A 24923-nucleotide genomic window follows, 5' to 3' on the forward strand; every position below is an offset into this window, starting at 1 on the left:
TTTAGCATATTGTATGCTTTTTATGTTTTTTATTTTATATATTAAATATATAGGATGCATCTTACATATGTTCTACAATTTTATACATGTTTCATATTTTTATATTTATCATTGTAGAAACTCTGCATCTATATTTTTATGCTGTTTTTATTACTACTCAACGGTGTTTTTTCAGGATTTTACTCTGGTTTACTAAGGGGTTAACCATGACTGGATTAATTTGTGATGGCGTGATTACTGCAGACTGACTAAATTATCAATTTAGGGAAGTATAAAAGGGGAGGGAATTGAATGTTTGGTTTTCGCATCTGATGAAGTCCATTTTGGATGAAAACGCTGTTGTGAAGGTTGCGTTAATGTTTTAAAATTGTTCATTATTTGAGCCATCGGTGGACATTTTCATTTCAACCTCCTGTTAGTGCCTGGTTTTGCATTTTACTGTGGTTATTAGTTTTGTTCAGGCACTTGACCTCAATTTGCTTGTGGTTATTTCTGATCTATTCATCATATCCACCATGCACCTAACAAAACAAAATTATAGATTACATATCCCTTTATTTCCTAAATTAAGTCTAAAAACAAAAAGCAAAATTAAATGGTTATACCCCTCCCCACAACACACTAAAATTTTATGGCAACATCCACCCAAATCCTGTGCCTGCACAATCATCTGCTGTATCTTCCTCTTTAGTCCAACCCCTCAGTTTCTCAAATCTATAATTATTCTTTGTAACTCTAAGAAGCATTCTAAACAAAATTCCTGAAGTTCACACTTGGATTACCATTCACTCCACAGACATTCTAGCTAAAATTGAAACATGGACAAAGCAGCAAAAAACAGATGAATAAATACTACCTCCAGGGTACAATATACACATACTGGACAGGAAAAATAAAAGAGCAGGTGGAGTTGCCATTGTCTAGAAAACTCTAACTCCTCTCACACCCCACCACCCATAAAAATGCAGAAATAATGTCACCTCTATTAAGCTCAGCAACTACAAAAATCTCTGAATAATAGCAATGTACTCCCCCAGGGTAATAACTCTGATACTGTGATGAGCTTGTATCCTGGGCCTCTACAAATATACTGCAAGAAACAATTACTCTTTGAGATCTCAATATTCATTGGCAGCTGCTAATAACTGACCCTACTAATATAACACCGGACCTTTCTGGTTTGACTCAAATTATTACCACTCCTAGCAGGTATAATAAAAATATTAACAATCTGCTCTAGAGTGGATATTCACCAATACACCTAACAAAATGGTTCCCTCTCTGACTAAGTGACCATCTCCCCCAACTACATTATACCGCAGCTAAACTGTCTGATCAATCACCATATTTATAGTTATGTTCAGGACCTCCATTCACTTCAAAAAGATACTTTTATTACCAGTCCAAAATCTACTAATTGGAATAGTCTAAAAACATTACCTCTAGATGATGCCACTTCTCTATTTAAAAAAACATTCTTACATATCCTAAACTGGATCTAGGACTATTGAACAAAAGTTCAATAGTCCGAATCCACAATAACCGAACACACTTTAACGAAAGTGCTTTCACCGAAAAAGTGCTTTCATTAAAGTGCGTTAAAAAAAAAATAAACAATAAATCTTTTTTTATGCAGGGGAGCAAGCCCCCCTGCACCCTGTGTGGGGGGGCTGTGCCCCCCTAACCCCCCCACTTTTATATTCTCACTCTGAGGTGGCACTACAGTGGGGAAAAAGGAATTCTCCCTTAACCGTACTGTAGTGCGACCGGCGCAACCAGCGTACATAACCAAAAGTCTGCTTCGATGAACAGCACTTTTGGTTATGTATGTTCGGTGATTTCTGTTTCGGCAGAAAGAGCCATCGGGGATCTGTACAGATCCCCTAAAACTCCCATGCCCCACTGTAGACCAAACAAGTCAAAGTTAAGCAAATTCCTTAGTTAACCAGAGAAACTAAACAGCTAATGAAACAAGGGGATAGTGCCTGGAAAGACTGATGACAAGCCTAAACCCAGCAAAATCACAAGCAATACAAGCACCTCAGAAGAACCACTAAACACAGGATAAAAACAGACAAAAAATGTACTACACCAACTTTCAGTTTATTAAGCAAAACAACACCAAATCTTTTTTGTCCTTGATCAACAAGCTTCTACACCCTGGTGGCATCAGTCAACCTACCCGTTCCATTAACAATAGCACTACTATTACTACTGCCTCAAATTTCAACACCCACTTCATAGAATCCATTGCCCCTCTCCAAATAACTTTACCTCACCCCCCCCCCCTTGTACTCTCCACAGTTCTGTTCATCTGCCTTCCCCTAGAATCAGTTCTGACTTCTTCCATCAAAAAGCATCTTCTCAATCTAAAACCAACCACTTTTGCCCCAGGCAATCTATCCACCGATTATATTAAAATTGCAGCTGATGCCCTAGCTTACCCTGTCTCCATTCTAATAAACAATTCCATCAAAGAAATTTACATTCCTGCTATTTGAACAAAAAGAAATCCTATATTTTACCCTTACACAAAGGAGTCAGATATCATGAGTTTCAGACCTATAACTATTCTATCTCCAGTATCCAAAATTCTGGAGAAATGTATTCAAACCTAGCTATTGAACTACATCACGACAAATAATCTCCTATCTCCCACTCAACATGCTTTCCTTACACAACACAGTGCCACAACAGCTCTTCTAAATTTCATAACAACAATAAACCAAAATAGGAATGAATGTAACATAGTATCAGAAGCATTCCTAGAATTGTCAAAAGCATTTGATACAATCTATCATAAAAAATTCATACATAAACTCTCCTCCCTTGGATTAACAAACCCTTCACTGTCCTGGTTTAAAAGCTACCTTGGCAAAAGACTACAGGCAATTAATGACAAAACATTTCCCTTTTTCTTTCTGTTTGTACAGGTGTGTCCAAAGTCACCATCTTAGGTCCCCTGCTGTTAAATTTTTATCTACATCTATAAAGCAATCTAATACACAGATTATGCTACACTGATATGGTGTGGCAAAAATCTAAGAGAACTACAAGCATGTACCCAAGAATTCTCCTCATGCATTGAATATTGGCTCTCCAACTAGCCATTATTATTAAATCCCAATAAAACCAAAATAATGATACTTACACCTAAACCATTTTCATAGCAAAAACATTATTCAGCATTACTTCCTTGGATCTATATTAGATCAGTGAACGCTTAAAAAAGCGAACGCTGATTAATCGAAATTTTGTAAGCAAAAGCTTACAATCTTGAACTGTCAGATCAGCGATTTTTTTTCCTAGGGAAAAAAATTGCTGATCCAAAACACATACACACAACACAAGCACACCTAACAAACAGCAATCCACACACATACACCTAAAATCTGACACCTAACCCTACACTAAACTATACACACACCACTAACTATCCACTTACCTTAACCCAAACCCTAACCCTAAGGTCCGTCACTATCGCACACTCACCTCACCCACTCCCTAACCCTAACTCACCTAACCCACCCTAACTCTCATGTCCACACAATCGCACACATACCTAACCCGTGCCCTAACCCTAACTCACCTAACCCACCCTAATACTCACATCCACACAATCACACACTTACCTGAATCTGACCTGTAACTTTCCACCACAGCACTGAAAATATCCAAGCAACAGAAACGGACAACCAAATTCTTTCCCTAGGAAAAAATTTGGGTTTCTGTTGCTTTGATATTTTAATCATTTGCTTAAATAAGTTAGATCAATCAGCATTCATTTTCTTAAGCGTTTGCTGATCTAATATAGAACCACTTCCTCAGATCAGACAAAAAAAGCTAATAATTCAGACCAAGCTCCTAGGGATCATAGTAGATGATGCTATGAAACTCAACCAACCTGTCAAACAGGTAATAAACAAAATCACCAAAAGCTAGACACCCTGTATCACATTAGACCATACCAAACAGATCAAGCCAGTTAAGGCACCGCCATTGCCTCAACCCTGCTGTTACCAGCTCTCCTTTACACTGCCCCTGCTCTCATAAACCTACAATCCACTCAAGTAAACATGTTAAAAAAATGCTGAAGCAAAATAATCAGATTCTCTGCAGATATGGCTTATGGATCCCACCACAGCTCTGCACAGAGAGAACTTATTTGTTAGAGCTATGACATCATCTAACTCTCCCACAGCTGTCCACCACACATACTCACATATAAAAGCCTGAAAACTGCCTCACACTTAAAAATATTATTCAGCCATACCCCCCACTGTCATGTCCCCACTCTGGGCCAGTAATCAAGGGCCTGAATCCTCACCACTGACACTGGAGAGGGGCATTCAGTTGGAATACAAATGGATACACTCTGTATTTCCGGATGCAGACCTCTCTGCATCAAGCACAATGTCCCTTAAAAGCACATAGGGCACACACTCAGTCCAGGGTGTGGGTGTCTCTGTCCCTCTCCAGGTCTTCAATAAGACTCCCCACGGACACAGCTGTAGGGTTAGGTCATCAGCCGAGTGTCCAAGCCAGGTCCTCCAGCACTCTATCTATGAAACCAGTGTTATGTGTCCCTGCTCCAAATAGCTGACACACACACACACACACACACACACACACACACACACACACACACACACACACACACACACACACACAAACACACACACACACACACATGCATGTGCACACACACAAACACACTCACACACATTATTTGAGATTTAATTTGTACACACACACACACACACACACACACACACACACACACACACACACACACACACACACACACATGGGAAAGGTTGGCACAGATTTACTTGCTATGGCACCTTCTGTCCAGACTGTAATGTACTTTCACTGCCACCAATCAGTTACTATAAGGCTCTTAAAAGGTATCCAATTATACGAAGTGAAGTTAATATTAATACAAATGGTAATGTTGACCAAACAGGCAGGCTTTCAGGAGTGGCGTTATCACCCAATATATATATATATATATATATATATATATATATATATATATATATATATATGCAAATACTCTTAAAACGTAATTTTGTTCTAAAAAGGACCAGCCAAAATGAAAAAGTTTAAATATATTTAATAATAAATAATAAAAGAAAATGAATATACCAAATATCTATTTACAGTAAACACCAGAGTTTCAACTACAGTAAGTATTAAAATAACACCAGTGGAAAGTTGCACACAGTTATAGAAAAACAGCATTTATCTAGGCTCACTATCTTTTCCTGATTGATTAAAAGTATTATAGGTTCATAGGTTCATACTAGGCTATCTGCCCTGGGGCATTTATAAGCCTAGCCCGAGTGTGTTTGGCTTTCGCCACCCTTAGATTTGAGTTTGCTGTGCCCTTTTTTAAGGTTAGTTTACTGTGCCTCTGTCTAGTAGTGACACAGAAGTAATCCCTGGGGTAAACCTACGATCTCCCATCCACTCATCAAGATTCCTCTTGAAGAGTCAGTGAGGTGCTCTGCCTAACATGGACCGGGATTCTATTCCAAAGCGAAGGGAGCCTTTGGGTTATGAATCTGTCCCTCCAGCAAGTTCTATTTATTTCTGTGCTGAGGTTCAAGTCCCTCAAGCGCATGGTTCTAAGGGATTTAGATTTTCTGAGGTGGAGCATGTCCATTAATTCTGGGTTGCACATAGCTTTGTATGTCAGGCATAGATCGCCTCGAAGTAGGTGGTATGCGACTGAGTAAAGCTGGAGTTTCTTTAACCTGGCAGCATATGGCATCTGTTTGAGTCCCTTGATCCTCTTTGTGAGGTACTTTTGGGGTCTTTCTAGCTGCTGCAGGTTTCGGGTAAGGTACATCCCAAAAGGGGCATTGTATTCTATGATGGGCCTGATGAGGGATGAATAAAGGGGCACTATTACCTCCCTTGATCTAGATGTGAATCCTTTTGTGATAAGGTGGACTATGTAGAAGGTCTTTCTAACCACTTTGGCAATGTGGTTGTCAAAGGAGAGATTGCTATCAACTTGGGTCCCCAGATCCCTAATTACTTCTTCTGTATTTAATGGGTTACCACTTATGTGGTAATTGGTGGGCACTTTTTTTTGCCAAAGGGTATGACTATACACTTCTTGGCATTTAGCTTTAGACCATGGCTCTGGCACCAGTTGTCCATCTCTGTGAGACCTTTTTGAAGGATGTTCGTGTCAGCTGGAGAGTCAATTATGGCGCCCAGTTTGCAGTCATCTGCGAACTTGGTCAGCCATAGTCCTCCCGTGCTGGCCTGTACCTCGGAAAAGTATATGCCGAACAAGAGAGGTCCTAGGACTGAGCCTTGTGGGACACCACTTGTAACTGGTTTCGAGTCTGACATGACTCTGGCAATTCTGACTCTGTGTGTTCTGTCTTTGAGCCAGTTAGCAACCCATCTTGTGACATAGGGGTTTATGTTTAAGCTGGACAGCTTATCTATGATGCCCGAGTGGGGTATTGTGTCAAATGCCTTTGCGAGGTCCAGACAGGCTGTGTGGACTTCCCTTCATCTATGGCCTTGGTGACTGTTTCGAAGAAGTCAACCAGGTTCAAGAGGCAGGATCTGCCCTTGACAAAGCCGAACTGAGTAGGATCCAGTGTCTGTAGGTCCCCAATGTCTTTGTTTATGAGTTCTATGATGATCCTCTCCATGGCCTTACAGATAAGGCTAGTCAGGCTTATGGGGCGAAAGTTACCAGGGTCCGTTGAGGCGTCACCTTTGTGGAGCAGAACCACTGTTGCTGTACGCCATTCTTTGGGTACATATCCTGTAGTGAGGCTGAGATTGTACAGCATTTTTACGTGAGGGTTTAGTTCTTCTTGGAGTTCATGTAGGACGCAACCCGGGACACAGTCTGGTCCCATTGAAGCAGTGTTTTTTGTCTTGGAGAGGGCGGCCTTCACCTGAGCATCTGAGATGTTAGGGAAGCTGCACTCTACTGGGATAGATATTTGCTCTTTAGGGGGTAAGGGGGGGGGGAGTTTGCACTGAACCTGTCTGCCAGGATGTTGGCAATGTCTGTGGGTTCAGTGTATTTTTTGTCATTTATAATCAACTCTGAGCATATCTGGGAGTTGCATCCCAGGTTCCTAACATAGCTAAAGAAAGCCTTGTGATTGTCTTTAGTGTCCTGTGCAATTTTTCTCTCGTAGCTGGCCTTGGAGGATTTTATGAGGGATCGTAATTTTTTGCTAGTACTGATCAGAGATGCCTTCCCTTTTAGGGATTTTGCTCTATCATGTAGTAGCTTCCTCCTTCTGTTGTACAACTTATTTATGGCTGGGGTCCACCAGACACCTGCCTTTGGATGCTTGGATTTTGGTTTTGTTTGGGATAGCATGATCCATGCATTCCTGGAGGTTTCCATAGAATGCGTTTATATAGGATTCTGTGGTTTGGGACATAGTTTCCACTGACCCTGGGGCCTTGAAGGATTCCACCTCGGATTTGAGAAGTGTGAAGTTCGCTTTTGAGAACTTTTTCACTTTGGTTTTCTGGGCTGGGGGTGGGGTCGGGTTGTGGATATCCAGTGAAATTAATTTATGGTCTGATCTTACCAATGAGGGGAATACTTCTGGTGTGGAGCATAGGGTCCCCATGTTAGTGATGATCAGGTCAAGTATGTTTTCCCCTCTTGTGGGAGTTTTGACTAGTTGTTCCATGGCATTTGAGTTTATAAATTCCAGGAACCTTTGGGCTAGGGTGTTGGGGCTTGAGTAATGCTCCCAGTCAATGTTTGGGTAGTTGAAGTCACCCAGTATGATGGTGTTTGGAGAGATCTTTATGTTCTCCAATGTTTTCAGGAAAGCTGAGTGGGATTCCTGATTTTGATACGGTGGTCTGTAGCATGCTATAAACTGAAAGGCAGTTTTGCCCACTGTTAGTTACACATGGATGGTTTCTGATGCTTTGTGCAATGCCACTAACTTGGAGGTGTGGGTATCCTTGATAAATATGGACACTCCCCTTCCTTTTGTGGTTCGGTCCGAGTTTTGGGGCTGAAAAGCATGGTATGAGGTATAACCTGGTAGTGCTGGGTTGCTCTCTGGAGTCTTGAACCATATTTCTTTCACTGCACAGATATCAATGTTCTCCATACTGAGGAGAGATTCGAGTGCGTGCATTTTGAGGTTTAGACTTCTGGCATTTAGCAGCATTACCCTTAGTTTCTTGTTCTTTGTGTTTTCTAAGGAGGTGGGTTTGTCTTTTGAGCCTTGCCTAAAAAAGGCACTATGGGGGTGGCAAGAGCCTTTGCCAGTATCCAAAAGCCCAAGGATGACAGGTGCGAGCCGTCCCTTGCGAAGCAACGTGGCTTGTCAAGCATGTCACCCCAGGCTGACAGGCACTGGATCCCCTTTGAATTACACCAAAATTTTAGCCAATTGTTAAAATCGATCATTTTGTCTTTATACTGTGGCATCATTCTAGGTGAGGGTAAGATGCTGCTCAAGGTCAGGGTCATACCGGCCTGGGCTACATGATCCAAGAGCTCCTTTATGTCTCTTTTCATGTAGTCAAGGGAGGTACGTCTCAGGTCATTCACACCAGCATGTACTATGACCGAGTCATATTTGTACTTGCTTTGGAGTGACCTGAGTGCTTGCGTTATGTGGCGGATTCTAGCGCCCGACAGGCAGCTCACTGTGATCTTCTCCTTGTTCAGCCTGGTGAGCGGGACGTCAGTGTGTCTGACTATAGAATCACCTATTACAAGTGTGTCAGGTGTGTTGTTCTGCCTTAAGGGATGTGACTGTTTGGCACACTGACTTTGTGAGCTATGTGTTGCATGTGTTTTGTTGTGGGGTAGCGTTTGTTTGGATGTCTGCTTTGGAGGTTTCTGCTGTTTAGGTAGATTTTTAATTAGCGCCTCCAAGTATGTTTTTGTGTGTTTGCGTGTTTGGATTGCTGTTGTGGTAGGACTATGTGAGACTGGATGTGTGTTGTGTGATGTTACCTTCTCCTCCTGACTGGTTACACCAGTTTTGAGGTGAGAGAGCTCGGCCTCCAGTTTGGCTATATGGTTGCATCTCTCACATATGTTTGAACCTGTTTGGAGGAGGAGAGGTTTCTACTTACTGAATAGAGCAAGGCAAGATGGGTGAGTGGTCCTTGTTGTCAGATTGAAGACAGAATGCATAATGCTACTCAGACTTCAGTCTCCTCTAATATTAATATTGTTATTTCTGTACATATGACATCACATACATTTGATCATCTGACTCTGTTTTCCATGCTATCACCAAAACTATAAGCTGCCAGGATTTTAACACCTCCATGTCAATAATACACACACAAGAGCTGTGGTCAGATGTGATGTAGCTGTTAGAGGTCATAAAACCATAAAACCATGGCCGGCCTTAGGCATAGGCCAACTAGGCGGCTGCCTAGGGTGCCGCTCTAGTAGGGGCGCCTTTCCAGTATTTATTTGGTATAGGTGGACCAGGATGGGGGCACCGGATGGTGTGGTGGGGGGTGCCATGGAGCCCTTTTGCCTAGGGCACCAGTTGACCTAAGGCCGCTCCTGCATAAAACCATTCCATTCTTCCTACAGGAGCTACAACCTATTCTCTAGCACAGCCATTGAGTCTCTGGCTCCATTCAAAACTACAACTTAATCCATAAAACAATTTAATTTCAAGAATATTTTTTTTCAAAGTCAGGTGGAGTAACCTCTTCTCTCCCAGTATATGATGTTACAATGTACACATTTAAATAGTTGTAATAATGCATGTACATTTCTTTCCTTCTAGCAGGGAACACTGTTGATACATTTCAACACAAGCAAACTTCACAAATACATTTTCAGCACAAGCATCTATACAAAACAGTTTGTTACATAAATGACATATAATTCTTTACAAAATTCCAGCTAGGTGTGCTGGCATATGTTACACATCCACTGCCCTACTTCTCCTGGCATGGCTGACAGTACCTCTTATCGTCACATCCACATCTTCCACTCTGCTCCACAGACATACTAATATTACTGTCTACCGAATCCACAACAATGTGTGGGATTGTCTTTGCTTCTTGCATATCACCAAGCTGTGGAACTCCGTCCTACTTTTCAGATCCTGAAAACCTTTAGTGTATTGCTAATACATCATCTGTCTAACTCCTGACTGTAGTCATATACTTTTCCTGACTAAATTCCACTTACCTGCCTTCTACATGTTTGGCCTACTACACATTTCTCTCCTTTACTACCTCCATACCCTCAGCACTGACCTCCTCCCTGACTACATCTTACTTCCTTCCTCTGGAGTTATGCTACCTGTTTTTCATATAGTTCTGTAACAGGGAAACACTCATTTTTATTGTTATGTCTATAAAATTGCCATTTTCTTTTATTATTCATGAATTTATTGTACTATTACTGCTTGTATAGAGCTTTTCTCCCATGGCCTCTGCTGAAAAGGGGTTTCCACCCAGTTGGAAATTCCTGATAAACAAAGGCAACTAAATAAATAAATAAATATAGATATCCATTTCAAACACTCCCTCCTTTGCTTCAGCATCTCCCCATTGGTCTTTCTGTTTCATGCCTAATTGTGTGAGCCTGCTTCATTTCCTCTATCTTCTTCCCAGGCCTTGCCTTCTCCTTACAGCCTTTGTTATCTATCCTTCTTAGAAAACAAAGAAAATGGATGCCTGCCCTCCCAAAAAGTTCCCTTCCTCATCCTTCCATTCTCCCACACATTCCTTCCCTGTGTCCTTGGTGTATGTTCTTCTGCTTGCTCTTCCAGCTTTCTGAGTTTTCTATACTCCCATTTCCTCCCCCATTTCAATGGATAAATCATGATCTCTGCTGTGGGCCACTTATTACAACTTAGTTGCACTTGTACATGTGTGTACTCATGCTTTGCTGCACTCTGGCTGTACTCACACAACATCTTTCACCCTGCCAGTACTTTCATTCCTGCAAGAGGATTTCATAATTAATTAAAGCTCAGGGCATGAAATTCCTTCTTTTTAATTGGTAATTACTTTCAAGCCACTTTGTACCTCTTGACATATCTGTGGTAGGCCTTACATCATAAGGCATGTTTCTGACTCCCAGGGGATGAATTTTTATCAGACTATGAATTCATTTGCTCATACTTATCAAAGCCATTTCCTAAAATCCCAGACATTCTGCATCCCTACAGACAGGCATGGAGACCCCCCAGAATTTAGATACCTAAAGTTTAATGGGCAGATTATCAGTTAAATCACTTGAAGGACAACAGCTCAGCATTGTCAAGGTTGTACTGGGGTAAAAGCAGGGTGCTGAAAAAAACAAAAAAAACAAATGCGCAGCATTTTTAAAACTGAACCAGTAAAGACGGAATAATATTCATATCATCTTACTGTTTAATTCATATATTAATTTTCTGATGCCCATTTTTTCCTTTTAAAAGTATTTTTACATACTAGTGTGTACAGACATTTTACTCGATTCAGGGTAAGAAGGTTCAATGAAAAAATTGCTTTTACATTCCTTTCTGCCTATCTACTATTATAAAAAAAAGAAACAAAATGAGTGTGGCATTTTAACATGATATAACTAAAACCCTCATGCTGTGATAATTGCTGAACTGATGGTGTGACTAATTAAGTACATGCACTAGAAAAAGTGCAACAGTATCACAGAAAAACAACACACGTAAACAAGGTATGGCATCTAAATCACTCAGTTGTTTTAGTTTTACTTTGCATGCTTACTCATGCAGAAATAACATGTCCTCAGACGTCTACAATGAAGAATCTGAGTATCTCTGAAATACTGTCTGATCTCACATGGCTGCAAAAGAAAAAAAAAATAAATAGAGTCCTCAAAATGCTGGCACAGCCTTATTCGGCTGCAGCCCCCTCCCCACCCCCATGGGGCCAGAGCTCCATGTCTAATGATGAAAAATACTCTGCTTCTTTACACACTGACTAATTAGGTGATAAATTATGTTTCTTTGTGAGCAATCAGCACAAGGTGGATGGGTTTCTGTTCCTTAAAGCTGCATACCCCTTTAGTACACACTTGGAAAGGGGAAACTGGGATGCATACAGTTTCACTATACCAGTTTATAAAGGCAGGGTAAACGCCATGCTTCCACTTACTGAATGTTCATGTAGCATATACGTAACCAGAAGCCTATATCCTCTGTATTTATACATATGTAGGTAGGACTCGACTACATTTACAGTATTTCAGTTGTGCTGCAACTAATAAAGTAAATGTTCACAGATAAGGTACAGCTTACAGCTTCACGAGAGTGAGAAAATCCAGAGCTATTCTATTCATTATTGTAAAAATCAAGGTATATAGTAGTGCAAACCCTGAAGACAGGAATACCCTGCAAAATCAAAAGATAGCCAGAGTTAAGTGGGTGGAAAGATGGAAAGCAGTTTTACCTTGAAGCATGCACTGACCTACATATGGGAACTAACATCCCATCTTGTGAGTGAAACAAGAGAATTACCTTGTTGACTGAATCATGATGAAACCCAGTCACTAATAAAAGTTCACTGTTTTTGTCACTGCTGATCATCATAACTTTGGATAAAGCTTTTAATAGCAATGTGTTAGATCATATCATTGCACATTAAACTGCTCATTCGTTAAACCACTTCTACGTGGCAGTGTTTGTTTCTGAAGTCCAAGTATTCAAGTGAATATTAGGGTGCAAAACATATGTGAAGAGAAAAAAATAATGCAGAATGCATACAAAATAAATAAGAAACATAATCAAATTATACTGTACTGACAATCACACAAAAAGTTGACAGCTAGTGGGGCTTGGTTATATTGATCTGAATGTACCTATAAAGACTTACAAAGTAAACACTCATGGGCATTCAGAAGGCATAGAACTGAAATATAGACCTCCCCTACAAAAGGTTTAGAAGGCTGAAGTTTGGCATAATGGTTAAGGTGTTTACCTTTCAAGTACAAGGTGCAGTGTTTGATTCTCATCTTTGTTTATTACCTGCTCATTGTCTAGGCAGGTAATAGTCTGCAGACTGAATGCCAGTGCCTACTATTTACCTATACATAAACTCAGTGTCATAACCTTTCAGACATTTAAACTGGAGAAACAGAAGTGATATTCATCACTCTTTGAATATAAAAAAGAAATTAGTGACAGTGTACATGCACTCTGTTAGCTTAGACAGATTGACATTTCCCATGATCCTTTCCTTTGCTGGAAAAGTAGTGATGAAATAAAAGAGAGACAGAGAAAGGGGGTGCTTCTAATTGTTTTGACCTATCAGTGTGCATCATTGATTTTGTTTCGGGTTTGCTCTGTCTTGCTGTTTGGGGGCCTGGAGTGCTGAATTTCTATTCAACAATGTTCTTAAGTTTCATACAGACAATGATACGACAATATAGATAATATTGCAAATGCTACTAGATACTTGCTAGATAACCTATATTGATGTATAACATTCCTTATATTTTGTGTCTGGACTCCCAGTATTGTCAAAGTACTAACTAGGTTATTGATCTGTGAGGAACTTAAGAAGCTTAGCCTTACATTCTCATGATAGATTTTAACCCTTATATTTTGTGTAAAAAAGAGGCAGACAGAACAAGGATAGTTTGGGGCATTTACATGTCATTTGATAATATCATAATAATTTGATAATATAATGTTGGCTTAAAAGCTAATAATAATAAAAAAAAACAGAAGAATTAGAGAAAAAAGCATGTAGCACAGAAAATAAAACTCAAGTTTCTTCCATAAGATGTAGGCCCGTAGGACCTCACCTGGAAGATGTAATTAGAGCACTGTGACTGCAATACTTCTGGAAAGTATGGAACAAATCAAAAGGTGAAGTGAGATGACAGGGGGTCCTCGTCTTCTATATTGGTGGGGAAGAATATGCTAATTCCTCCACTCATGAAGCAAACTTACATCATTAGCCGATTCTGCCAGCTGTGTGCATAAATGTATCATGAAAGAATAATATTAACAGTGTCTTCTGAATGCTATGACAGACTTCTGGCATGTACAAATGCAAGGCTTTTTTTAAAGCAATAAAGAGTACATCTAAACATTAACTAAATAATTGCATTCTCATAGCACATTCTGTGAAATAAATTACTTTTAGTATTTCCACATTTTTTCATTAACTAAGGTCTTAAATAAGTGCAGTTATTTATAGTCCACATTTTCTCCAAGTCTCTTAAGTCTTCATTTAGAACCAAAGAAATGGAATGATTTTTCTCAGCTCTGGAACAGGACTATTATTTGGGGAATGGTTATATATTATGGCTCCAGGCTATGAAGAGTTACCATATTAATTCATTCTCATGAGACACAACATTGTTGTGCTAAATGTTATATGTAAAATGGCCTAGGTAAGTTATTTTGTTTGGCAAGAATAATTGACTCACCAACTTAGCTGTATAGTGACTAATGATTATTCAAATGTGAGCAAGTGCTTTAAATATGCATAAACTTCTTCATCAAAATGTGCTCTTCAGTCCTGAAGTAGAGATAATTATTTGAAATATTACAAGAGCGCTAGTACCTTTTTTCAAATATTTTGATTAGCTGAGATATAAGCATAAACATTCACATCCAGTAGTTAGTCAGATATTGATGGTATAATCAGGTTTGTGAAATTCATGTAAAACAACATTTTAAATCTCAACTAATTTTCTCTAAATCGATAAAAGAAAGCATAACTGTTTACACAATGTACAGGTTCTCTATAAATATTTAGTCATTTTACTACTTACAGTGTATGGGTTTCTCCCTGTCATGTCTCAACTGCCTTCACAGCATTTCATATACATACTTCATCGATTGTATTCTAATGGTTAAGGACACTAAAACTGTCTTTTGGCTTTTCCTGGTTAGGGGTCACCACAGCGGAACTCCGGTCTGCTAATAATCGGCAGTGAATTTATAAGGTGTCGAGTTGCCAGCCTGGTGCCCAACCTTCAAGGAAGGCACACCCACTCACGCATGCACCTACCTGCATTTCTTTTAAAGTGAATTCGACCAAGGGGGGGACACTGCTGACCAGAAATGTTTCCAATCTATCAAATGGTATTATGTTTACCTGTTGTAAATATTTGAATGGACTGTTTATTGAGATGTGCTGGCAATCCTTGTATGTTTCTATGAGGGTGCTGGCACAGTCTTGTGTTGTGACACTGCAGTACAGTGTTGGGGGTAAAGAATATGCGCTTTCACCACTGTTGTGTGATCTTAGGGTTGGTACATATAATTGGCAAGGGATATCAGGCACTGTCCCTATGAGATGTTGCTGGTGGGCTTGTGACACCTGGAAAATACTTAGTTTGGAATTATTCTACATGGTGTGTGTGTATCTGTATGTTGCTTTTTGACTGAGTATGCTGCATGTGGGGCAGTATATGTAATTTGTGAGTGTCTGCATGTTTGCTCAGGTGTGTATGAACTTTTGAGTTGTGAGAAGTAGTGTAGTAGATGTAAAGACAAAGACTCATCCCCACGTACACACACACACACACACACACACACACACACACACACACACGTACTGAAGACTATTCTTTGCATTTACAGAAATCTCAGTGGAAAAAGAAAAAAAGAAAAAAAGAAAAATACCTCCTAAAATACACTGTAATGACATTTTTTTGCTCATCTTATACTTGAATATCCCATTCTGTGAAGGAGGTTACATGTTATGGCTGGAATGATTCCTTTCATGGTATTTAAAGGTTTTTACTTGTCTCTCAGTCCTTACTTTCTTCCACTGAGTAAGTATTTTTTTTTCTTTCGGCTTTTCCCAGTTAGAGGTCACCACAGCAGAACTCCGGTCTGCTAATGATTGGCAGTAGATTTTTACGGTGCCGAGGTGCCAGCTCAATGCCCAACCTGCAACGAAGGCATGCCTATTCACACATGTTTTTCGAATGCTATTCGACCGCGGGGAGGACATACAGACTCCACACAGAAGGTGCTCTAGCCGAGAATCGAATGGGAGAACCTCTTGCTGTGAGGTGACAATGCTACCATTGCACCACCACGGCTTTCACTGAGTAAGTATTACATTCTTTTATTACCTCTTCATAAGTTTTCTAGTGTATTTGCTTATTATTTGGATTGATCTTTATTACACTATTTACAATTCTACCAGTATACTTGCTCTGGTAGCAGACAGATAAAGATATGAGTATGACCCAAACAACCTTGGTTCGATTAGCAGGTCAGGCAACTGATGGAGCAGCAGGGAAGGATGGATGTGGCCAGCACAGGGGGATTGTGCTGAGTTGTCATCTCTTGGAGATGATACCTGGTGTGGGCTAGTGACACCACTAGAGCAGATATGGTCAGTGGGCGTGAACTGGGCCTAGCTGAGCTACTGTGGAGGTGGAGAGATATAACATGTACCCACATTCCATGACCAGACTGAAACAAACCATACTGCCACAAAGCATAGCAGGAAAAACATGAGTGTTATACAACAAACCACCACCTCCAGATGGATGCTTAGATATGCCATGTTTCTGTTGCCTAGGGTCTTTGACCAGCCCCAGCAACACAAGAATAAGTCCATGCGGACAAGGATTTAGCTGGTAGTCCTTGACAGATGGGACATGGGTACTGGGCTGGCAACTATGACAGGAAGGAAGGACCCTGCAAAATAATCTACTAACATCCATACTGAAGTGTGGATCTCCAGAATTTTCCACAGAGTCATTGGCAAGGTTCCCCCACCTATGAGTATACATGAAGAATAACTTTGTGTTTTATACTGTTCACACTGCTCCTTCTGCATCACATGATTCACTAAGCATTCCTTGCTGCTCTTTCACATTGATTGTTTACTTCCCATATGCTGGATCACTGCATAGTCAATCAAAAATCACTTATAGTCACAAAATTATGGGAAAAGATGAAACTCGACATTCAAACAAAAAATATCTTGCACAAAATCCTGAATAGTCTAAGCAACCATGCTTTGTTTTTGACTAATTCTATTCAGGCAGTTACAGATTTACCAACTATTCCATGTCCACTCATACTGAAACCATAGCTCTTAACCTCTTAGCACAAAACATCTGGACAAAGCCAAAAATTATGGGGGGGACACATTTTTAATATTGCCCTTATAAACTTAGAAAGTTAGAATAACAGGTCTTGTGTAACCATGTATTTTTCTGAAGGATAGGAAGTCTGAAACTCAAATGCCTGTACTTTTTTAGTGAAATCAGTCCTCACTGATTTGCCAGCATTGTTGTTGTTGTTGTATCTTTTGGCTTTTCCCGGATAGGGGTTGCCACAGCGTTATTCCCGTCCGCTAATGATTGGCAGTAGATTTTTACATACCGACTTGCCAGGCCTGACGCACAACCTTCAACGAAGGTATGCCCATTCACGCATGTCTCCACACAGAAGACGCTTTAGCTGAGAATCGAACAGGACAACGTCTTACTGTGAGGTGACAAAAATCCAGAAAATTGCAACTGTTATGAAGAACAGACCAGAAATTTGAGGCAAAAATGTGGACATTTTCTGCAAAAATTTGGCTAGATGAGAGGTATGACTGAAACCTGTCTACTTTGTATCAGCTAGTATATTTAGCAAGCCTTTTTCTGTAATAATTTGAAATGTTGCAACCCACTTCAGTGAGTCACAAAATATGGAGAATGAATGGATGAAAAATCAGACTCACATATTACCAAGTTCGAGATGATCATTTCTCAGAGTATTCTCTTTTCTGAGGAGATATGGTAAACTCATTTGGTGTGTGTGCGTGAGTGTGCATGTGTGTGTGTGTGTGTGTGTGTGTGTGTGTGTGTGTGTGTGTGTGTGTGAGTGTGAGTGTGTGTGTGTGTGTGTGTGTGTGTGTGTGTGTGTGTGTGTGTGTGTGTGTGTATATATATATATATATATATATATATATATATATATATATATATAGTTTACTATCAAAATGTAAATGTTCAAAACAAATTCCATTTTGAACGTTGAACCATAATGCCGAATTTCTGCATAATAATTAGGTCTAAATGTCAAATCTGATGAACGAATTTAGCAGATTCGAAATTTAGTTCGAATAGTGAATGTGATGTCCGCATAGGAGTTAAGGTAAGTTGAGCCCCTACCCTGAAAATTCACTATTTTGCACAGGGCTGTGCCCCCACACCCCCTGCTAAATATATATTCGAACTCCGAGATTGCACTACAGCAAGGAAAGGTATGGATTTCCCAGTCTGCACTGTACTGCGATCTGTAACATCGAGGTTCACATCAGCGAATGTACAGTGGCATTCACAGATATGAACTGTCTTGCTCAAGTAACGTTCGGCAACATGGAAAGCGTCCAACCACATTTCAACATTCCTGTGTTCTCCGAACGTTACTTCAACATTTTGATAGTAAACCTACACATATATATATATATATATATATATATATATATATATATATATATATATGTATGGGTCTACTGTATAACTTCAAAAATACAATTCTTCGAAATTACACAGTAGGCTCTGGGTTACGTGAAAGTGCACTTACTTGAAAGTGCACCTTCACGAAACCCGCTTCAGCGAACAGGCTACATACTGCAGTTTAGTGCAGTAGTCACAGAACCTTAGGGTTAGGGCACAGATCATGGTAAGGGGATAGCTAGTAGAGCTATCCCCTTACCATGACCCCGTGCCCTAACCCTAAGGTCAATGACTATCACACCACAGTGGAGGACATAGAATGTTTTCCTACTGTCCTCCACTGTGGTGCGATACGTTCGCAGAAGCAGTGTTCACGGAAGTGCACTTTCGAGTAAGTGCACTTTTGCAGAACACAGGGTCTGCTGTATAATTTTGAAGAAGTGTATTTTTGAAGTTATACAGTATACCCATATATATATATATATATATATATATATATATATATATATATATATATTTTTTTTTCATGGAGTGTTGGGGGCTTGGCCCTCCCCACAATCATCGGCGTGCAGGGGAGACTGGCACTTGCAAAAAACAAGGTTAAAGGAGAAGAGATATTTTTGATATTCGATTTTCTCATGCATTTTGGTCTTTGTTTTTTTTGATGTGTCATCACTTGGCATTATAAGAGCTTGCATTTTAATTATAATACTATCAGCCATGGGCAAAGTGAATAAATACAACAGATATTATAATATAAATGCAATATTTTATTCAGTATTGAATTTAAGGTACTACACATGCATACATTCATGTAGATTTCATTACTGCATTACTTTATTCTGTTAGCATTATCTTTTATTCTCAGCCTCAGGTAGATTGTTGTGCAGTAAAGAAAGAGGCTTACAACTTCAACAAGTCCATGCTATGCTGCTAAAATAGACTTGACAGAGAATGGATGCAGAGTTGATCTCTGCAATGGCATACCAGAAAGTCTCCTAACTTGATGGTGGACTCTTCTTGCTTCTCTTAGTGTCGTACCTATAGCCTATTGTTAAAAATGACACAAACCTAGTATTCACTACAAAACTGGCTAACATGAATTGTAGTACTTTGATGTTTGAGTGTGCTTCATATATGTTTAGATTTCTGATGTCTGATGTACACATTCTCTCAAAATTCCTCAAGATTCCTTTTTAGTTTGTATATGTTGGCCAGAAAATTGTGCTCCCAATTAGTTTTCAAGAACTGAAATATGTCAGCTGGGAAGGAAGTAGTGGATGTTAAGTATAAACAGATTATAAAACAAGAGGAAAAAAGTGTTGTCCAAAAGCATCACTCTGCAGAGGAAGAGTCCCCTTCTAAGCCTAAACAAGAAAATCAGAAATGTTGTAATGTCTTCTAAAGCAGATTAAGAAACTAAAATCTCCTCCCTAGTCAAGGATAATCATAAGGCATTCTTTCCAAAATCTGAAAGGGAATGTCCAGCTTTTTGCTGAACTGGTTGTAGATGGGATCATTCATACTGCACTGGAAGATATCGCCAACCTGCTAGCTGACAGATTCAATGCAAACTTCACCCTCCCCATCCCCACCTCCCATATTCCAAAGCATACCTGATAACAGCTTTCTGTCTAATATCTCTAGAGAACAGGTCATCTTGCACTTGCCAAGACCAAAAACACAGCCTCAGTGGGACCAGATAACATCCCAGGTTGTTTACTAAAAAATCTAAAACACTCTAAAACAAGACCTAGCAGACCCACATAGCATTATCTTTAATCATAGCTTGAGAACTGGCTATGTTCTTGCAGAATGGAAAACAGCAGCAGTAATCCCCCTGCACAAAGAGAAGGCCAACAACTGACCCTGGAAACTACAGACCCATAAATTTAATTAGACTCATCTGCAAGGCCATCGAAAGAATTATCATGAATCTTTTCAACAAGGGCATAGGTGACCTCTAAATGCTAGAACCAACCCAATTTGGCTTCGTTAAGCGTAGTTCATGCTTATTAAACCTGGTGGACTTCTTTGAAAATGTCACAAAAGCTATGGACGAAGGTCAGACAGTACACACAGTATATCTCGACCTTGCCAAGACTTTCAACACAATTTCCCACTCTGGCATCATTGAGAAACTCTCCCAGATAAGGATTAACACCAACTCGCTGACAGAACACACTCTGTCAAAACTGGTGACTCCACCTCCACAAGTAGACCATCGCCAGTGTAGTACCACAGAGGTCTAATCCAAGCGCCTTACTGTTTGGCATCTATTTCTCAGAAATCAAGGCCAAAGTAGACAGCCTTTGGCTCATCAAGTTCACTGATGATTAGAAACTGGGAGCAATCACCGAGTCCCCAACAATGTCAACATATTACAAGAAGAGCTAAAACAAACAACTGATTGGTGGCAAAGCCATGGTCTAAAACTAAATGCAAAAAATGCATTATTATTATTCCCTTTGGCAAAATGGAATTTCTTCCAAATTACAATATTGACAGCACCCCTGAGTTCCAACCCAGTGGTCTGAGACTTGGAAACACAGTTTGATAGCAATCTGAACTTTGGTAAGGAATGCCTTCTACATAGTGCACTTCTTAAGCAAGAGCATAGCATCCAGTCAAGGGGTGTTATAACTCCACTATACTTGACCTTCATCAGACCACTAATAAATAATAAATAATAATAATAAAGTATAATGCACCCTTTTGCATGTATCTTACCAGACACCTGTAGCAGCTGAAGAGACCTCAGAAGTTTCTCACTAAAAAAAATACAGGGGGCTCCAAAACATGACCTACATGGACAGGCTGAAAGCCCTGTCACTTTACTGTGTATCTTATAGGTTGCTGAGAGATGACTTGTGTCTGCCTTTTAGGGCAATCTCCAACCCTGCCCTAACAGAAATGCTGCACATCCACAAGACAAATGGCACAAGAGTCACTCACTCTAGGAATCTCAACCTAGCTTGTAACACTAACAGAACATGCTGAAGAGATAGACATGTCTCCCAGAGACTGACACTTCTCTGCAATAAACTTCCTATTCAAATAAAACAGTGCTTCTCACTGACCCTATTCAAATGCATACTAGATAATTGGATGGGAGACCTCAAATTTGTCCCTGGGGTGGAACCCATGTCCCTCATGGACAGGGTTAGCTCTTGTTGATCACAGACCTGCTCTGTGCATAAATTTGTTCTGCGAACTCTACCCAAAAATAAGAAATGGAGATACTTGGGATTAATATGGCTCGGCTTGTAAAGGCTCTAGGGCTGCTAGTCTAGTAACCTCCTATAAACCTGTGAACCTATAAGTGCAGAATCCTGAAACTATTATGGTATGCTGCTAACAAAAATAAGTCCTGTCTGTAAATCATCTGGCCATCCATATAGGATTTAATCCTTCTTTTATGGATTGCCTCTCCTCACAACTCACCTTTCTCAGCAGTGATCATCTGTGAATTCTATGGCATTTCATTACAGCCCTTGTGGTGGATGTCTGACACCACTGGAGTTTGAGTTACACCACTGCCAGTCAATTGAGAAGGATGAGAGGTACCATTGCTTTCAAAGGGTAAAGTAATAGAATGACTGAGCACATAAACTGGTTTCAATGACTAGTTTGCAAAGGTCAACTTGACTCCGAGAGCATAAAGGAAATATGTACTGCTTTCCTAGGTATGGACTTCCAGCCTCAACTCCCATATTGGACTGCACAGAGATAATTTAAAGAGCTGAGTTTTTGGCTCAGTACTCTCAGGCCCCATGACCCCATGTCTCACCACAACACCAATCTCTCTGCTAGGCAATATCTTGCATTAGCCCTTTACTCATGGTAACTGTCTTTCACACAAAGTATTTGATATATATATATATATATATATATATATATATATATATATATATATATATATATATATATATATATATATACACACACACACATATATATGTAGAGAGACACACACACACACACACACACACACACACACACACACACACACACACACACACACACACACACACACACACACACACTTCTGAAGGAATGCCGGCTGAATTCTTTATGTAGCATTACCTCTGACTTCACACCTCTGACAAGGACACAGATGACCCCCCCTTGGGAAATCTATCACTGCTTTAGGATATTAAACCTTATATAGCAGACTTTCTCATTATATTTCAAAAAGAGTTTGTGTTTTCTGCTGTATGAGCAGAGGGAAACGGCTTAAGAATTAAAAAGAAAAAAAGGTGTGTACATTTAAACTGTTTAGCCCTTTGGCATTTAGAAAGAGATCAAACTGGTGTCAAATGAATATATTCTTCCTACAAGTGCTAATATGGAAAGTTATGTGCTGGTATAAATGTGGATGACATATACTGAGCAAGCCATGTGTGATATTGCCATGCATGGAAGGAACTGTTCCATTCACATATGATAAGCAGTGACCCAACCCTGCATGGTGTACAGTGATCTAGTTTCTGTACATATGCACATCCTTTAAGAAAGTGCATGTGTGTGTGTGTATATGTGTGTAGAAGTGTACGTATGTGCGATGGATTTTATAGCAGTAACTCACCAAAGTGAACGAGTCTTAAAATGGGTTTCTGTACTGTGGAAGACAAGGTTTGCAAGGCAAGTAGAAGCTGAAGACATAGAAATATATCAGGATTCCTTGCATTTGTCTTGTTCAACCAGACAAAGCTAGTTCCTTAAACAAGTGTCTGATCTACCCATTCTTTGACCTTATAAATGCATACTTTTCTCTCTACTCAGAGAGTTGCACCACTTATGCAATAATGTTAAACATTTTTTTACGAATAGCATGTTTTATTAATAAAATATTTATGATATTTGGCAATAATGATAATGTGGCTTTTCTGTTAGATTATGTTTGCCTAAACTGGGTACTGAATTTTGTATTTGCTCAATGCATTACAGTTTTTACATTCAAACAAAGATTTTTTGATGAGAATTCACCCTCGCTCAGAAACTTATTAACCACCCCCTTAACATTCCTTCCCTTCAAACCCTGCTCCAACCCTTTCACTCCACTAGGCCCCTAAGATCAAGCAACAAAAATCAACTCACTGTTATCAAACCCAAAAACTCAGTTGGAGAAGCCATATTTTCATGTACCATATCTAAACTTTGGAACATTCTTCCACCCACTATAACTACTCTACCTTCCAGCAGCCTTTTCAAGACTGCACTCAAATGCCACTTAGATTTGCACTGGCTTTGTCCTTGTTCTAATCCAGACTAGCACCCCCCTTACCCCCCACTTAGACTCTTAACCCAACTACACTACTAACCACAGTCAGAATTAGCTAGTAGTCTTTAGATACTTTAAAATTTTGTCTGACAACTTTGTTACTAATATTATAAACAACAAGAAACTATCTTAACTTGACAACATTTACTGTATATACTGTTCATAATCAATATCTTGTTATTGTGTTAAAGCCAACAACCTGTAATGTTGTTTACTATTGCTGAAACTTTGTATCTCTATTTATCATGTACATGATATGGAGCTATTGTCCCCGGGCATCCCCTGAAAAAGGACCTGCATCCAGTCGTAATTTCACGGTAAACAAATGTAAATAAAAATGAAATAAATAATGTAATCATCATGTTAAACAATAATTTTACTTTATGTATTTACCTTTTCCTACATTTAATAGAGAGCATTTACTGACTTTGTTAATATAATTGCCAATCATGTGATTATTTTGCGTGTGATGTTATAGCATCACCAGTATTTGAAGCAGTAAAACACACATTATATTACACAGTACTATTCAAAGTTTAATGAGACACCAAAACAGGTTTACTTGGTTATTTCCTTGTTTATGGCATAGGGTATAGATGTGGTGCATAAATAAAAGTTATTGGTAGATGAAACCTGATGCACTCGGAAAAATGTGTTAAATGCAAACATGTTAAAGAAGCAGGACATTCTTTCCAAAAAGCTATTTTGCTGTAAACCATAACCACAGTTTCCTTTTATTAAATTGACACTTTTTTCTTTCTAAGACTTTCTAGAAAACAGGGTATACTTGTACTTTGCAAGGGATTATCCTTTTGAAAAGTCCTCTTATTACCTGTCCTGTTACATTTTTATTAACCTCACCTCGATACTTTTGGAATGGTGTCTTGCCCCATTGAACTTTTGCACTGCATTTTAGTAAGTACTTAAGTAAAGTTTATTAGCCATCAGTGGCTTGAGTGTCCTTCCCGCTAGGATTATCACAGCTATCACTTTCTTAAAGTGTAAACTGATTTGCAATGAAAAAAAATACTATCTTCTTCGGTCATGATATTCTGGCCTTTTATTCTGTTGTTTGTTTATAGTAACAAAAAATAAAACATTTAGTGCTATCTTTCTCATCAGAACTTGTAACTTTAGTTCTGATTGTTCCTCTCTCCTTTCATAACTACACACACACACACACACACACACACACACACACACACACACACACACACACACTCATGCGTGTACGTGCAC

Source organism: Protopterus annectens, chromosome 8.part0, assembly GCF_019279795.1.
Source record: "Protopterus annectens isolate FY-2018-M chromosome 8.part0, PAN1.0, whole genome shotgun sequence".
NCBI classification, from domain to species: domain Eukaryota; kingdom Metazoa; phylum Chordata; order Ceratodontiformes; family Protopteridae; genus Protopterus; species Protopterus annectens.